Source organism: Tachypleus tridentatus, chromosome 3 (assembly GCF_004210375.1).
Source record: "Tachypleus tridentatus isolate NWPU-2018 chromosome 3, ASM421037v1, whole genome shotgun sequence".
Lineage (NCBI taxonomy): Eukaryota > Metazoa > Arthropoda > Merostomata > Xiphosura > Limulidae > Tachypleus > Tachypleus tridentatus.
The window spans coordinates 34,674,301-34,694,090 of record NC_134827.1 but is presented as its reverse complement, the minus strand read 5'-3'; the positions used below and the strand labels follow the sequence as shown (position 1 = coordinate 34,694,090).

Sequence of the window (19,790 nt, the reverse complement as noted above, 5' to 3'; positions counted from 1 at the left end):
AAACTAATTTTACTTTAATTCTTAAAAAGGAATCACACTGAAAAAAAGACTAATGTATAAATTAAAACTCTTAAAGGTTAATGGCCTTAAAAAAAAACTACAACCATTTCTAAGGTGGACAGTGTCACCATCGTCAGTAACACTTTCTAATGTTATGGATAAAGCTTGAAACAAAACGTTTAAGATGTGCCATGAAAAGAAAGGGTTCCACAAAAATATTTTGTAAAGACTGAAAACCACGTGGGGGACATTCTGAGCTTTCACTTGTGATAGGCAGAATTAGTTGTATGTAAGCAAGTCCTTCCAAATTTAGAAAGCAGTGGGGGTGGGGACTGTATTTCATATTCTATGTTCTAATTACTTGTAATTAGGGTATCTAATTCACAAGAAACTATTAACTTTGTACTTGGACATCACAAAATCTAATTTGAACCAGTGCTGCATTTAATACATCACATAACAAACAGAAACCAATTTTTGATTTTTTTTTAATGTTTACTTTTAAATTAAGAAATTAACAAACGGAACAAACTAAAATTTGAAATTTAATATACAGTTTGGTCCAAACTTATTAACAACACCAATAAAATAGTTCAATAACGTTTTGACTGCAAGTGAACACAATTAATGACATGGCTTTTGACCTGTAGCGATGGGGTTAAAGAAGTTGCAACAATAGAAATTGTAGCGGTTTGATTGTAGTACTAACAGCATCACTTCTGGTTGTCAACAGGGAAAACTGTACGTGTTTCTTAAGTTGCAACAATGGAAATTGTAGTGGTTTGATTGTAGTACTAACAGCATCACTTCTGGTTGTCAACAGGAAAAACTGTACGTGTTTCTTAAGTTGCAACAATGGAAATTGTAGTGGTTTGATTGTAGTACTAACAGCATCACTTCTGGTTGTCAACAGGAAAAACTACGTGTTTCTTAAGTTGCAACAATGGAAATTGTAGCGGTTTGATTGCAGTACTAACAGCATCACTTCTGGTTGTCAACAGGAAAAACTGTACGTGTTTCTTAAGTTGCAACAATGGAAATTGTAGTGGTTTGATTGTAGTACTAACAGCATCACTTCTGGTTGTCAACAGGAAAAACTACGTGTTTCTTAAGTTGCAACAATGGAAATTGTAGTGGTTTGATTGTAGTACTAACAGCATCACTTCTGGTTGTCAACAGGAAAAACTACGTGTTTCTTAAGTTGCAACAATAGAAATTGTAGCGGTTTGATTGTAGTAGTAACAGCATCAATTCTGGTTGTCAACAGGAAAAACTACGTGTTTCTTAAGTTGCAACAATGGAAATTGTAGTGGTTTGATTGTAGTACTAACACCATCACTTCTGGTTGTCAACAGGAAAAACTACGTGTTTGTTAAGTTGCAACAATGGAAATTGCAGTGGTTTGATTGTAGTACTAACAGCATCACTTCTGGTTGTCAACAGGAAAAACTACGTGTTTCTTAAGTTGCAACAATGGAAATTGCAGTGGTTTGATTGTAGTACTAACAGCATCACTTCTGGTTGTCAACAGGGAAAACTGTACGTGTTTCTTAAGTTGCAACAATGGAAATTGTAGTGGTTTGATTGCAGTACTAACAGCATCACTTCTGGTTGTCAACAGGAAAAACTGTACGTGTTTGTTAAGTTGCAACAATGGAAATTGTAGTGGTTTGATTGTAGTACTAACAGCATCACTTCTGGTTGTCAACAGGAAAAACTACGTGTTTCTTAAGTTGCAACAATGGAAATTGCAGTGGTTTGATTGTAGTACTAATAGCATCACTTCTGGTTGTCAACAGGAAAAACTGTACGTGTTTGTTAAGTTGCAACAATGGAAATTGCAGTGGTTTGATTGTAGTACTAACACCATCACTTCTGGTTGTCAACAGGAAAAACTGTACGTGTTTGTTAAGTTGCAACAATGGAAATTGTAGTGGTTTGATTGTGGTACTAACAGCATCACTTCTGGTTGTCAACAGGGAAAACTGTACGTGTTTGTTAATATTTAAGAATAATTCAAGTCCAGTCTATGTGAAAATAATTTTATTACTGCCTTATCATTTTCTAAAAGTAAAAATACCATGTATACCATGTTTACAGCCACAGTAACTGCACTACACTTCTTTCAAAATAAACTTAACTTCATAGCTAATCATTCAAATAATTAAAATTGAAATACCAATACAATACTTAATGAAACAAAAAACAGACAAGAAACAACCATCTTTGTGATGCTTCACAGAAACGTGCATTTATAATTTACTTTTTGAATTGTTTCAGAAAACACAACTTCAAATTTTTAAGAACTACCTAGGCCTACTTTTAAAACTATTCAATCTTATTACACATCTTGTAGTCAAAAAAGTTATGACATTAAAAAATATAACTATAATAGTATCGTTGTTTGTATAGACTTCTACAAATAGTGACTTTAAAAGAAATACATCTTAGTCAAAATTATTCTGAAAAAAATAAAAATAAAAGAAAATTTACCAAGTTATTTTACTCTAACAAAGTAACACCGATTCTGTTTGTATTATGGTATACCTTCAATCATAATAAATTGGTAAAGCTGTCAAGTACATATGAAATTAGTAAAATTCAGAAAACAAAGAAAAACAATACTTAAGGAAAATATTGACTGTAGACAACAAAACTGATTAGAATAACTAGCCATACTTATACAGCCAATTTATTAGAAGTTTAACACTAGAATTTTTAAAGGAAATAATACCATGCCATCCAAATCTCCCCACAGTTTATTCTAATGGTCTGCAATATTTACCTTGTCATGTTTGGATGCTGTAAGTGTTCGAACCAGAGATAAACATGACTAATGTGTGAGAAAATGTTCCAACCTCATGATCACAGAAAAGGATTTGAAGTATCCATAGATAGCCTTATTATTTATATATTAGAAAATAATACTGCACATGGACAAACGGTTAAAGCAAAGTCATTAGTAGCTTCTTCATGTTAAAGTTTGTTTTACTGTATTATAACCCAAGAATTCATTGTTTGAATGATTCTACAGAGCAACTTAAGATTTAAGAATATAAATACTTGGTTACCTAAAGTTTTATGGGCATTTGTATCTCAATTATGTAGCAAATATTTAAAGTCAGCCATAATTTACTGTACATACAAGTTAATTAAGTATAAATATACATTTTTTTCAATTATAAAATCTACCTATTCTGAAAAAATGAATAATTAAATGTTATTTTCACATCATAGAGTAAGTAATAAATTCTAGAAATTAATATAATCATGGCTAATATCAGAAACTAATTTAGCTTATGACGATCGGCTGTCTTTTCAGGATAACAATACCTAAATATGTAAAGTTTTGGTGTTTTATTTTGTACATACTACCATGAACCACTAAGCAGGAAAAATGTAGATATTCCAAATTTTTTCTAACAAAACGCAAACTTCTTGGCAAGAATCAAGTTTGATTTATCAAAATTTTTGATCACAGCTTCGGTGAATGTTCTAGAGTTTTCAGCTACCACCAAGATTAATGTATTTTGTTTTTAATCAGACGGTTTAGGTAACTTATGTTCAACAGTCCTGTTGTAATAGAAAGATGGCCAAATTATTTCTGGAGATAATTTAGTTGTTTCTTGTCTCAAAATCAATTGCTTGGTAGTTTTTTTGTTTATTTAAATTAAGTTGTACATGTAGAATATTTTATCTCATTCTACACAGTTTTATATCATAATTAGACTTTCGGTGGTCACACATATAAACTTTAACCATGACAACAACTGTCACCCCAATTTTAATACGAGTAATTAAATAGAGGTACAATCCTGGACTTTGAAAGAAACTCGTAAAAATCTTAACCATAAATAAGCCAAAATAGATTACCATTTCACCCTGCTTTATAAAGCCTGGATCAGGTATTGCCATATGAATAACAAAATCAGGAATGAGTTTTTGTAACAACAAGTCACAAAGTTGGATTCACAATGTGGCACAACAGCTACTAAGCCATGGCTAGCCCCCTCTAGAAAGATAACTTTGATTCAAATTTTATAGCAACACAATAAGTTGTACTCCCAAATTAAGAAATTCACAGATTAACTAAATTCACTCATGGATTCTCAAAAAAAGTCTCCCAGTAGTGCAGACACATCTGAACACAGTAATAAACTTAACTAACAATCTAACACAACCTGAAGTTCATGAGGTAGGTGATAATATTTACTCTAGATATCTTTACAGTAGGAGATAAGTTACAGCTTACCAAAAGAATAATTCACAATCAAAATGGAGCCAGGAGTCTAGAAATAAACAATCTCTTCATGAACATGTATCCTGCCATCCAGTAACCTGAACTGTTAGAAAGAATAAAACAAAAACAAATGAAACTATTAATCTTTATAAACAGACTACTAACCTGTGGACGTTCTGCAACTAAATACAGTTACAGAAGTGCTACCTAATATATAAAAAATGTGGTATTAACATTGAATGTTAGAACAAAATGCTGTCTTCAAGAAACTGGGAAATGGTTTGACTTACAAAACTGTTTTCATAGTTTATGAAGACAAAACATTAATGCTTAAAGCACAAGTCCACCAGAACACTAAACTCAATTCAATGATGAATTTTTTTTTTTTAAGTACAATAAAAAACATAGGTCAAACATGGATAGAAGTCGCACATACTGCATAACTTACGTCAACTACCCCCTTACATTATATGTTAATCAACAACCATGAAAGTACCATTTTCCTTCTGTACATCAGGTCATCCTATAAGTGATGCCCAAAAATTTAATACAGAAAGTCCATCATCATTTCTGTCTTTGTAAAAGGCTTTAATGACTACAATATTTGGTAGAATGTGTAAAAATGTTCAGACAAATAAAAGAAACTAACCCAACTCTACTTTTTCAAATCATTAATCAAATAAACCCTTATAAAGATGGATGTGTCTGAGGAGCACATTAGGCATATAATGATTTATGAGTTTAAAAAAGGTCATGGTGCAGCAGAAACTACACAAAACATTCAAGATGTTTATGGTGTGGAGTCTCTCAATGAAAGGTGGTTCCAGCTTAAGTGATGTGCCACGTTCAGGATGTCCTGTTGAGTTAAATGATGACTTGCTGCTCGCTGCACTTGATGGAAATTGTGCTGTAACAGTTGAAGAACTAGCACAGAAACTTAATTCAACCTATTCAACAGTTCACCGTCATCTGCAACAGCTTGGAAAGATGTCAAAACTTGGAAAATGGGTCCCACATGATTTGACAGAAGCCAACCTTAGAGCAAGAGTGGTCATTTACACTTCTCTACACTCTCGTGAACGTTACTCACCTTTTTTGGACAGGTTAGTGACTGGAGATGAGAAAATTGATATATTATACAAATGGCTCAGTGCAGGTAAACTGGCTAAAGTGCAACCAAAAAACTGACCTCCACCCTAGGAAAGTCTTGTTAAACTTTTGGTGGGATATTGGTGTGATCCACTAGGTTGCTGCCACTCAATATAACAATTACATGAAACTTCTAACAGTTAGAGCACTTGAATGTTGCACTGAAAGGAAAGAGGCCTGCTTTGATCAATCATAAAGGTGTTGTGTACACCAGGATAATGCACAGCTCCATACAGCAAGGATCACATCTGCAAAGATTGAAGAACTAGCCTGTGAAAAACTTCCACATCCTCCTTATTCTCCAGACTTTGCCCCATCTGATTACCATCTATTCCAAAGTTTGCAGAACTATCTTGATGGAAAAGAGATTGGAACACATGAAGATGTCAAAGCTACCGTCACCATATTCTTTTCCTCCAAACCCAAATACTTTTATAGAAGTGACATTCAAAAGCTTGTGAATCATTGGCAGGAAATAATAATGGGACATATACTATTGGTTAAATAACATTAAAAGCTTTTCAAATCCTTTCTATTTTTCTAAACCTAAAATCAGACATTACTTAAGGGATGACCTCACAGAACTGGTTATTTCTATAGTTTCAGTTCAGCAAAATAAGTGAACTTCATAATTCCGTACAAGGGGTGTTCAATATAACAGATAGCCAGCAACAATCTACAGAATACTGCTAAACAAAGTAGTGTAACTGTTCATATTACAGAACATATCTGTCATTAACTAAAAGTTAGAAGGTGGTTTGAATCAGTAATGAAGAAAACATTATTATATATGTACATTTCAACAAGATTATGTTAATTTAGATACAAAAAAACATTTATGTTCCAGAGTTTTTCCGGGCCCTCAAGTCTATAACGTAAACAAGAGGGAGGATAGAACAATGGTGATTACTTTCCAACAACATATAAGGAAAACCATCATCGTAGAATCATTAAAAGTTATGAAAAGACACTAGGTTCCCAATAATGCTGTTGGTTACAGAACAGAACTAGAGCCATTATAGGTTACAGTTAAACTTACTGTAAAAACCTTAAACATGAAACCTGAATTTGTCTCAATGTTATCAAATGGTTCATGTTTGCAAAAAATTATTTTTTTATTCATTGAAAATGTTAAGATGATATAATGTAGCATTCTTGCTTTTAACAGACTGGCCACATTCTACAGTTTCATATTATCTAGACCTACACACACACAAACACACACACGTTTCCAATACTTCTAATTAACACCATTTTGACTAATAATCTACTTATAATAGGAAATAACTTCAGGACATTTTCTTTCAATACATTAGATCTTAAAGTAAGGGCATTGTAACTTGGTTACAGATAAACTGTTTCAATTTTCATTCATAAAAACAAACTTAATATGACCATTCATTATATTTAGTGAATTACACATTAATATAAACAAGTGTTGGCCAACATTATGGTAAAATTTGTTTGTGTGCAGACTCAAAGATAAAAAAGTGGGACAACTAGAACTTTACCAAACTTAAGTTCCTGATGATTCTAGATTTTGTCAGGTTTGTGGTAACACATTTTTAAAGTATAAATCAAATATACTGAACTGCATATTTAAACTGGCATTATACTGTTGTAAAACATTAGTTCTAGATGAGACTTTACAGAAATATAATGGTACGTAAGATAAGTGACAGTTCAAAATTATAAAACACAGTAATATCACACTGTCACAACATACCAGAAACCAGTGTAGACAAAGTTTTAAAATTCACTTAGAACTCAGTTCAAAATATAAATTTTATTTCACAGACATCCTTATAGACTCAGAAGTCTTATTGTTAAACTATAAATGTATCAACTTACAAAATTTCAATACCAGAACAACTTGAAATTCGTAATGTCCATAAGTGTCCATATGTTGTAATAAAGAAGAGAGCTTGTCAATCACAATGGTTCCTAATTCACCAAATATTTAATGTTAAGGATGTCTTTTATTTTCCACTAAGATGTGGTTGTCTGTACTCGTCAATATAAGTAACTTTGCCACATGATAATGTACTGTCGTTCTGTCAATTAACATCTACCCTTTTATACAAAGTTAATCAAATCTATAATTGTAGTAGAACATTGATAAGTCTTATACTGAGCAAACTGAGAGAAACTCCATTAAAATCTGTAGATAAATACATTCTAAACCAGTATTAAACATAATATTGTACAGAATCTAAACAAACAAATCACAACATTAATAACAATGGCATTAACACTATTGGATGAATACAATAAATACATTTGTTCTCACCTGTGACACACAAAGAATTTATCAACAGTGTCTCTAAGATGTTGATACACAGTAATGACAGTGGTCACTACGTGGGGGGCATCCTTTTACCTGAAACAAACTCAACTAGTTAGAAGTTAATTTAACTGTCTTTAAAAAGTAAAGTAGAAAACTATAATTATTAGTTTTTGTGTACTACAAGAAATAATCCATGTCCCAGAGTAGTTCCGGCCCTCAAGTCTATATCGTAAACTAGAGGGAGAATAGAACAATGGTGATTACTTTCCAACATCATAATAGGAAACCCATCATCGTGGAATCATTATAACTGAATAATCACTAGGTTACCACATTATGTTGTTGTACACAACAGAACATTGCCCATTATATGTTACAGTTAAACTTACTGTCTAAAAACCTTAAAGTTTAAAGTAATTAACTGGTTCATGTATAGATTGTATTTTTAAAGTTGTGATGTTAAAAATGTTTTATTTGTAATATGTACAGACATCATTTCAAACTTGTTGTAAAAAACAATTTCCAAGAATACTAACTTATGTTTCTTGCACCAAATTACTATACAAAATAACCATTATGATGAACAAAGCAATGAATGACAAGATATATGAAATCAGAATTAGTTTTAAAATACTCAGACACAAAAAACTATAAATTAAATGAGGTTACCACTAGTTAAACAGTTAACACCAACAGAATATTTAAAAAAGAGAAATTTCAAGTGAAGCAAATAAATGATACACACACACAATTGTATCTCCAGTTCACCAATTAAATGATCTAGTCTGATTTGTCTCAGACAGCTCAAGCATCATTACTTGTACATGTAGCTAACTACAACCCATAAGTGGAAAAAATGTCAGCCACATAACATATCCAGTGCCTATGATGCTTTCAAAGTTTAGTGGGCATTTATATCTCATGGCATGCAGCAAAAATATAAAGTCTGGATCAGGTACTGCTAAATTAATATCAAAATAAGGAATGTGTTTTTGTTAGAAAGCTGGATTCACAATGTGGCCACTACCCTATGGCTAGCCCCTCTAGAAAGATAGATCAGTTAACAGACTACTTAGATAACTTGTATTAAAGCTTTATAAGAACACACTAACTTGGACTTACCATGGAAAGAATTCACAATTTAACAAAATTCACTCATGGATCCTAAAAAAACAAAACATCTGACGATTTTTATCACAACCTAAAGTTCACGAGGAAGATGACAATATTTACTCTAGATATCTTTATAGTCAGAGATAAGTTACAGCTTACCAAAAGAATAATTCACAATCAAAATGGAGCCAGGAGTCTAGAAATAAACAATCTCTTCATGAACATGTATCCTGCCATCCAATAACCTGAACTGTTAGAAAGAATAAAACAAAAAACAAATGAAACTATTAATCTTTATAAACAGACTACTAACCTGTGGACGTTCTGCAACTAAACACAGTTACAGAAGTGCTACCTAATATATAAAAATGTGGTATTAACAGTGAATGTTAGAACAAAATGCTGTCTTCAAGAAACTGGGAAATGGTTTGACTTACAAAACTGTTTTCATAGTTTATGAAGACAAAAAATTAATGCTTAAAGCACAAGTCCACCAGAGCACTAAACTCAATTCAATGATTAATTTTTTTTTTTAAGTACAATAAAAAACATAGGTCAAACCTGGATAAAAGTCGCACATGCTGCATAACTTACGTCAACTACCCCTTACATTATTTGTTAATCAACAACCATGAAAGTACCATTTCCCTTCTGTACATCAGGTCATCCTATAAGTGATGCCCAAAAAGTTAATACAGAAAGTCCATCATCATTTCTGTCTTTGTAAAAGGCTTCAATGACTACAATATTTGGTAGAATGTGTAAAAATGTTCAGACAAATAAAAGAAACTAACCCAACTCTACTTTTTCAAATTATTAATCAAATAAACCCTTTTAAAGATGGACGTGTCTGAGGAGCACATCAGGCATATAATGATTTATGAGTTTAAAAAGGCAATAGTGAAGCAGAAACTACACGAAACATTCAAGGTGTTTATGGTGCGGAGTCTCTCAATGAAAGAAAATGTCGAAGGTGGTTTCAGAAGTTTAGATTAGGTGATTACAGCTAAAGTGATGCACCACGTTCAGGTTGTCCTGTTGAGTTTAATTATGACTTGCTGCTGGCTGCACTTGACGAAGATTATGCTGTAACAGTTGAAGAACTAGCACAGAAGCTTAATTCAACCCATTCAACAGTCTACTGTCATTTGCAGCAGCTTGGAAAAGTGTCAAAACTTGGAAAATGGGTCCCACATGATTTGACAGAAGCCAATCTTAGAGCAAGAGTGGACATTTACACTTCTCTACACTCTCGTGAACGTTACTCACCTTTTTTGACAGGTTAGTTACTGAAGATGGAAAAATTGATATATTATACAAATGGCTCAGTGCAAGTAAACTGGCTAAAGTACAACCAAAAACTGACCTCCACCCTAGGAAAGTCTTGTTAAACTTTTGGTGGGATATTGGTGTGATCCACTAGGTTGCTGCCACTCTATATAACAATTATATGAAACTTCTAACAGTTAGAGCACTTGAATGTTGCACTGAAAGGAAAGAGGCCTGCTTTGATTAACCACAAAGGTGTTGGTTACACCAGGATAATGCACAGCCCCATACAACAAGGATCACATCTGCAAAGATTGAAGAACTAGCCTGTGAGAAACTTCCACATCCTCCTAATTCTCCAGACTTTGCCCCATCTGATTATCATCTATTCCAAAGTTTGCAGGACTATCTTGGTGTAAAAGAGATTGGAACACATGAAGATGTCAAAACTACCATCACTATATTCTTTTCCTCCAAACCCAAATATTTTTATAGAAGTGACATTCAAAAGCTTGTGAATCATTGGCAGGAAATAATAATGGGACATATACTATTGGTTAAATAACATTAAAAGCTTTTCAAATCCTTTCTATTTTTCTAAACCTAAAATCAGACATTACTTAAGGGATGACCTCACAGAACTGGTTATTTCTATAGTTTCAGTTCAGCAAAATAAGTGAACTTCATAATTCATACAAGGGGTGTTCAATATAACAGATAGCCAGCAACAATCTACAGAATACTGCTAAACAAATTAGTGTAACTGTTCATATTACAGAATATATCTGTCATTAACTAAAAGTTAGAAGGTGGTTTGAATCAGTAATGAAGAAAACATTATTATATATGTACATTTCAACAAGATTATGTTAATTTAGATACAAAAAAACATTTATGTTCCAGAGTTTTTCCGACCCTCAAGTCTATAACGTAAACTAGAGGGAGGATAGAACAATGGTGATTACTTTCCAACAACATACAAGGAAAACCATCATCGTAGAATCACTAAAAGTTATGAAAAGTCACTAGGTTACCAATAATGCTGTTGGTTACAGAACAGAACTAGAGCCATTATAGGTTACAGTTAAACTTACTGTAAAAACCTTAAACATGAAACCTGAATTTGTCCCAATGTTATCAAATAGTTCATGTTTGCAAAAAATTATTTTTTTATTCATTGAAAATGTTAAGATGATATAATGTAGCATTTTTGCTTTTAACAGACTGACAACATTCTAAAGTTTCATATTATCTAGACCCACACACACACACACACACACGTTTCCAATACTTCTAATTAACACCATTTCGACTAATAATCTACTTATAATAGGAAATAACTTCAGGACATTTTCTTTCAATACATTAGATCTTGAAGTAAGGGCATTGTAACTTGGTTACAGATAAACTGTTTCAATTTTTATTTATAAAAACAAACTTAATATGACCATTCATTATATTTAGTGAATTACACATTAATATAAACAAGTGTTTGTGTGCAGAATCAAAGATAAAAAAGTGGGACAACTAGAACTTTACCAAACTTAAGTGCCTGATGATTTTGTCAGGTTTGTGGTAACACATTTTTAAACTATAAATCAAATATACTGAACTGCATATTTAAACTGGCATTATACTGTTGTAAAACATTAGTTCTAGATGAGACTTTACAGAAATATAATGGTATGTAAGACAAGTTTGACAGTTCAAAATTATAAAACACAGTAATATCACACTGTCACAACATACTAGAAACCAGTGTAGACAAAGTTTTATAAAACACAGTAATATCACACTGTCACAACATACTAGAAACCAGTGTAGACAAAGTTTTATAAAACACAGTAATATCACACTGTCACAACATACTAGAAACCAGTGTAGACAAAGTTTTATAAAACACAGTAATATCACACTGTCACAACATACTAGAAACCAGTGTAGACAAAGTTTTATAAAACACAGTAATATCACACTGTCACAACATACTAGAAACCAGTGTAGACAAAGTTTTATAAAACACAGTAATATCACACTGTCACAACATACTAGAAACCAGTGTAGACAAAGTTTTATAAAACACAGTAATATCACACTGTCACAACATACTAGAAACCAGTGTAGACAAAGTTTTATAAAACACAGTAATATCACACTGTCACAACATACTAGAAACCAGTGTAGACAAAGTTTTATAAAACACAGTAATATCACACTGTCACAACATACTAGAAACCAGTGTAGACAAAGTTTTATAAAACACAGTAATATCACACTGTCACAACATACTAGAAACCAGTGTAGACAAAGTTTTAAAATTCACTTAGAACTCAGTTCAAAATATAAATTTTATTTCACAGACATCCTCAGAGACTCAGAAGTTTTATTGTTAAACTATAAATGTATCAACTTACAAAATTTCAATACCAGAACAACTTGAAATTCGTAATGTCCATAAGTGTCCATATGTTGTAATAAAGAAGAGAGCTTGTCAATCACTATGGTTCCTAATTCACCAAATATTTAATGTTAAGGATGTCTTTTATTTTCCACTAAGATGTGGTTGTCTGTACACGTCAATATAAGTAACTTTGCCACATGATAATGTACTGTCGTTCTGTCATTTAACATCTACCCTTTTATACAAAGTTAATCAAATCTATAATTGTAGTAGAACATTGATAAGTCTTATACTGAGCAAACTGAGAGAAACTACATTAAAATCTGTAGATAAATACATTCTAAACCAGTATTAAACATAATATTGTACAGGATCTAAACAAACAAATCACAACATTAATAACAATGGCATTAAAACTATTGGATGAATACAATAAATACATTTGTTCTCACCTGTGACACACAAAGAATTTATCAACAGTGTCTCTAAGATGTTGATACACAGTAATGACAGTAGTCACTACGTGGGGGGCATCCTTTTACCTGAAACAAACTCAACTAGTTAGAAGTTAATTTAACTGTCTTTAAAAAGTAAAGTAGAAAACTATAATTATTAGTTTATGTGTACTACAAGAAATAATCCATGTCCCAGAGTAGTTCCGGCCCTCAAGTCTATATCGTAAACTAGAGGGAGAATAGAACAATGGTGATTACTTTCCAACATCATAATAGGAAACCCATCATCGTGGAATCATTATAACTGAATAATCACTAGGTTACCACATTATGTTGTTGTACACAACAGAACATTGCCCATTATATGTTACAGTTAAACTTACTGTCTAAAAACCTTAAAGTTTAAAGTAATTAACTGGTTCATGTATAGATTGTATTTTTAAAACTTGTGATGTTAAAAATGTTTTATTTGTAAGATGTACAGACATCATTTCAAAGTTTGCTTTAGTTCTTTATACTTGTTGTGAAAAACAATTTCCAAGAATACTAACTTACGTTTCTTGCACCAAATTACTATACAAAATAACCATTATGATGAACAAAGCAATGAATGACAAGATATATGAAATCAGAATTAGTTTTAAAATACTCAGACACAAAAACTATAAATTAAATGAGGTTACCACTAGTTAAACAGTTAACACCAACAGAATATTTAAAAAAGAGAAATTTCAAGTGAAGCAAATAAATGATACACACACACAATTGTATCTCCAGTTCACCAATTAAATGATCTAGTCTGATTAGTCTCAGACAGCTCAAGCATCATCACTTGTACATTTAGTTAACTACAACCCATAAGTGGAAAAAATGTCAGCCATATAACATATCCAGTGCCTGTGATGCTTTCAAAGTTTAGTGGGCATTTATATCTCATGGCATGCAGCAAAAATATAAAGTCTGGATCAGGTACTGCTAAATTAATATCAAAATAAGGAATGTGTTTTTGTTACAAAGCTGGATTCACAATGTGGCCACTACCCTATGGCTAGCCCCTCTAGAAAGATAAATCAATTAACAGACTACTTAGATAACTTCTATTAAAGCTTTATAAGAACACACTAACTTGGACTTACCATGGAAAGAATTCACAATTTAACAAAATTCACTCATGGATCCTAATAAAACAAAATTTCTTACGATTTTTATCACAACCTAAAGTTCATGAGGAAGATGACAATATTTACTCTAGATATCTTTATAGTCAGAGATAAGTTACATCTTACCAAAAGAATAATTCACAATCAAAATGGAGCCAGGAGTCTAGAAATAAACAATCTCTTCATGAACATGTATCCTGCCATCCAGTAACCTGAACTGTTAGAAAGAATAAAACAAAACAAATGAAACTATTAATCTTTATAAACAGACTACTAACCTGTGGACGTTCTGCAACTAAACACAGTTACAGAAGTGCTACCTAATATATAAAAATGTGGTATTAACAGTGAATGTTAGAACAAAATGCTGTCTTCAAGAAACTGGGAAATGGTTTGACTTACAAAACTGTTTTCATAGTTTATGAAGACAAAAAATTAATGCTTAAAGTACAAGTCCACCAGAACAAAACACTAAACTCAATTCAATGATTAATTTTTTTTTAAGTACAATAAAAAACAAAGGTCAAACCTGGATAGAAGTCGCACGTACTGCATAACTTACATCAACTACCCCCTTACATTATATGTTAATCAACAACCATGAAAGTACCATTTTCCTTCTGTACATCAGGTCATCCTATAAGTGATGCCCAAAAATTTAATTCAGAAAGTTCATCATCATTTCTGTCTTTGTATTTACTACAAATTACTTTAATTACTACAATATTTGGTAGAATGTGTAAAAATGTTCAGACAAATAAAAGAAACTAACCCAACTCTACTTTTTCAAATCATTAATCAAATAAACCCTTATAAAGATGGATGTGTCTGAGGAACACATTAGGTATATAATGATTTATGAGTTTAGAAAAGGTAATAGTGCAGCAGAAACTACATCAAACATTCAAAATGTTTATGGTGCGGAGTCTCTCAATGAAAGAAAATGTCGAAGGTGGTTTCAGATGTTCAGATCAGGTGACTACAGCTTAAGTGATGCTCCACATTCAGGTCATCCTGTTGAGTTTAATGAGGACTTGCTGCTGGCTGTACTTGATGAAAATTATGCTGTAACAGTTGAAGAACTAGCACAGAAGCTTAATTCAACCCATTCAACAGTCTACTGTCATCTGCAACAGCTTGGAAAGGTGTCAAAACTTGGAAAATGGGTCCCACATGATTTGACAGAAGCCAACCTTAGAGCAAGAGTGGACATTTACACTTCTCTACACTCTCATGAACATTACACTTTTTTGACAGGTTAGTGACTGAAGATGGAAAAATTGATATATTATACAAATGGCTCAGTGCAAGTAAACTGGCTAAAGTACAACCAAAAACTGACCTCCACCCTAGGAAAGTCTTGTTAAACTTTTGGTGGGATATTGGTGTGATCCACTAGGTTGCTGCCACTCTATATAACAATTATATGAAACTTCTAACAGTTAGAGCACTTGAATGTTGCACTGAAAGGAAAGAGGCCTGCTTTGATCAATCGTACAGGTGTTGTGTTACACCAGGATAATGTACGGCCCCATACAGCAAGGATCACATCTGTAAAGACTGAAGAACTAGCCTGTGAAAAACTTCCACATCCTCCTTATTCTCCAGACTTTGTGCCATCTGATTACCATCTATTCCAAAGTTTGTAGAACTATCTTGGTGTAAAAGAGATTGGAACACATGAAGATGTCAAAACTACCGTCACTATATTCTTTTCCTCCAAACCCAAATACTTTTATAGAAGTGACATTCAAAAGCTTGTGAATCATTGGCAGGAAATAATAATGGGACATATATTATTGGTTAAATAACATTAAAAGCTTTTCAAATCCTTTCTATTTTTCTAAACCTAAAATCAGACATTACTTAAGGGATGACCTCACAGAAGTGGTTATTTCTATAGTTTCAGTTCAGCAAAATAAGTGAACTTCATAATTCGTACAAGGGGTGTTCAATATAAAAGCTAGCCAGCAACAATCTACAGAATACTGCTATACAAAGTAGTGTAACTGTTCATATTACAGAACATATCTGTCATTAACTAAAAGTTAGAAGGTGGTTTGAATCGGTAATGAAGAAAACATTATTATATATGTACATTTCAACAAGATTATGTTAATTTAGATACAAAAAAACATTTATGTTCCAGAGTTTTTCCGGCCCTCAAGTCTATAACGTAAACAAGAGGGAGGATAGAACAATGGTGATTACTTTCCAACAACATACAAGGAAAACCATCATCGTAGAATCATTAAAAGTTATGAAAAGACACTAGGTTACCAATAATGCTGTTGGTTACAGAACAGAACTAGAGCCATTATAGGTTACAGTTAAACTTACTGTAAAAACCTTAAACATGAAACCTGAATTTGTCTCAATGTTATCAAATGGTTCATGTTTGCAAATAATTATTTTTTTATTCATTGAAAATGTTAAGATGATATAATGTAGCATTCTTGCTTTTAACAGACTGACAACATTCTAAAGTTTCATATTATCTAGACCTACACACACACACACGTTTCCAATACTTCTAATTAACACCATTTCGACTAATAATCTACTTATAATAAGAAATAACTTCAGGACATTTTCTTTCAATACATTAGATCTTGAAGTAAGGGCATTGTAACTTGGTTATAGATAAACTGTTTCAATTTTCATTCATAAAAACAAACTTAATATGACTATTCATTATATTTAGTGAATTACACATCAATATAGTGTTGACAAACATTATGTTAAAACTTGTTTCTGTGCAGAATCAATGACAAGAAACAGAGAAGCCACCAGACGTTTCCTGACACTTCTAGATTTGTCAGGTCTTGAAACTGTTAGAAAATTCAAGCTGTACAAAATGTTTTCTGTATCTCGTGATTTATGTTAAAAAATGTTAGAGAGAAACCATTAACACAATGGACAGAAGAGAAAAGTTGAAGTCTACTCTCAACATGTTAATATAAATATCACACTTTGGTCATCTATTGGTCATAAATTGAAATACTAATAAAGTTATTAAATCAAAAGAGAAAATATACTCACATTAAATATGTTAGTTCAAAAGTGTAGTGATACCTATAGAGATACAAGTTAGTTTATATGTGTAGTTAATACACTCTTGGTGATTTCTTTCTCTAGTTTGCTGATACAATAATTTCAAGTTAAAACATTAATAAAAGATTACATTAAACTCTTCTTTATAATAAAACAGTAGCTATATTGTCCTGCTCCAAGTTCATATGATTGTTCACACTATCTGGTTTTAATACAATTTCACATTATAACCTTTTAGTCACCTGTTTAAAAGTTATCAAAGCAACGTATCACCATACAATTCAACTACAGTCATTTTAGAGGTAAATAAATCCACACATTTCATGAAATGCATATTGATTTCTGGAAATGTTGTTCATGTTGAATTTCATGCAAAGTTACGCGAGGGCTATCTGCACTAGCCATCCCTAATTTAGCAGTGTAAGACTAGAGGGAAGGCAGCTAGTCATCACCACCCACCACCAACTCTTGGGCGACTCTTTAACCAATGAATAGTGGGATTGACCATCACATTATAATGCCCTCATGGCTGAAAGGGCAAGCGTGTTTGGTGTGACGGGGACTCAAACCCGCGATCCTCGAACTAGAAATATTAAAAGTACACATTTTGAGTTTACTCATCCCACAACCATTAATCTGTTTGTGTTTCAAAGCATACAAGTAAACAACCAATCATCTTAAATACACCAGGTAGCATTGAGGAAATATCTGTACTGCTTTCACATATTCAAGCTTTGGTTTTATTATCTAATGTTGAAAGCTCACTGTTTCCCCCCCTGCTGTTGTTAGTAGCCTCCCCGCTAGTACAGTGGTAAGTCTACAGATTTACAATGCTAAAATGAGGGGTTCTCAGTGGGTTCAATTCCCCTAGGTGGTCTCAGTAGATAGCCTGATGTGGCTTTGCCATAAAAAAAAAACACACTTTCCTTAGCAAATTGCTAACTGTGCATTTGTTTGTTGTATGGATGAATAACTTTTGTGTAACAATTTCTTTGTGGTTGGAGATTTAACCACAAAGATGTTTGAATGCAGCAGTAAATATTACCATGATACTAAATCTGACTGGCCTCACAATGTAACAAAGAATATATAGGATTAGTGTAGCTGAAGCTAGATGCACTACAAGTGTATGTATAATAAACCTCATTAAGTATATGTACCTTCAGAGCTTTTCTTAAATTTCTTCTGAAAAATTTAAATCTATGGCTAACAAGTTTTCTTCACAATATTACTATAACTTTTCTAACGTACAGTTTTACAATGCTGATTAATTGGCGTTAGCCAATAAGCTTATTCTGGTACAGCCAGAAGTAATGAACATATGACCCACGTGCCACAAAACATTCTAGCTATAAAAATGTGCTAACAATCAAATTGTATATTCAAAATATACTGTCAGAATAAAGTTGAAATTATCCTTTTTATTTTAAGAAGAAATTCAGTGATTGTTCCAACAAACATCAATGAATTTAAAATTTTAGAATAAAAACCCAAAGTTATTTCCAGGTCTCCTCTGAAACTAAAGAAGTTTAAGAGGTCTATATGAATCAGGAGTAAAGATCTCAATATATGTACAAGTTATAAACTTCAAATACGCATCTGCTTCCAACATGGAGAAATTGCTTCTTGGTTCGTGCTCTGTTCCTTCAGGAAAAGAAAGTTCGTTCATTTCATACAGTGAGAAAGATTAAATATAAAAACGCTGCAAATAAATTACTAAAGTGAAAAATTCTTAGATGCGAGGTTTCAGCACTTGAAATAAAATATCCACGCACATCACAATTAACTGAAAAGTCAGTGAATGAATCGAGCTTTGATAACATTCTAGGATAGATCTTTCTTCATTATGGTTACCAAAGCTCTTGGAACATACCCAAATGCACAAACAACAGGCAATTATAAGGTTTGAAGGTCTGAAGTCCTTTATTTTAGGGTTAAAAAATCGTTATAGGTAGACTTTAGGAAATTCCAAATTTTATTTGATAGTTAACAACTAATCATAAAATATCTATAATTGATATTTCACTACGTGTAATTTCACCAGGGGGTAATAAACTTTTGTTTCATTTTTATACCTCTTTCAATAAAATTATTAAACAATGCAAATAATATAATAAACAACCAACCTTGTTCAGAAATATTTACCACAGATACTAAAACGATATTTCAAAGAACGTGTTTAATACAGATTCAATTACACATTACGTTTAAGATGAATGCGCCTTTACAGTATTATGCTAATCGTAGTTTCTTCGCCATCTAGTGCAATTTTGTGAATGGCGGTAGCGAAATATAAAATTTAGCGCCAAGTTTATTTTCGTATCTTCTAAAATTCGGTTAATATATATCTTTCTTTTTCTAAATGGTAAAATAATAATTATTAATGGTATTTACATGAGAAATTATGCCTTATATGGTCAATAATATAAATAATTATATTTTGTCATTTTGTAAATTTTGATATTTTTCAGACGTATGGAGTTCTGCCACTGTTGTCAGTCAGGGCCTACTGACAGAAGATTCAGAGAATATCTGTTAACAGAGTGTGTGTTGTGAATTTTTCCAAACCAAAGGCGATTAAACCGCTCGACTCGTAATCCAAGGGTGGCAGGTTCGAATCCCCGTCAGACCAAACATGCTCGCCCTTTCAGCCGTGAGAGTA

At 32.4% G+C, this 19,790-nt stretch overlaps 1 long non-coding RNA gene across 6 annotated transcripts in view; it reads right to left on the bottom strand.

Annotated features, from left to right (window-relative positions):
• Positions 1–19,371, bottom strand: part of LOC143246678 (uncharacterized) — a 91,681-nt gene extending 72,310 nt beyond the window's left edge. For 3 of the 6 annotated variants that reach the window (XR_013026094.1, XR_013026092.1, XR_013026093.1), the window contains exons 1-6: positions 19,255–19,371; positions 14,201–14,291; positions 12,912–13,001; positions 8,949–9,039; positions 7,680–7,769; positions 4,253–4,343 (exon numbers count right to left, since the gene is read on the bottom strand). This is a non-coding gene — a long non-coding RNA (uncharacterized LOC143246678). The remainder of the gene's footprint in view (positions 1–4,252; positions 4,344–7,679; positions 7,770–8,948; positions 9,040–12,911; positions 13,002–14,200; positions 14,292–19,254) is intronic. The other 3 variants (XR_013026095.1, XR_013026091.1, XR_013026096.1) reach the window with 2 other exon arrangements.
• Between the last annotated feature and the right edge of the window lie 419 nt (positions 19,372–19,790).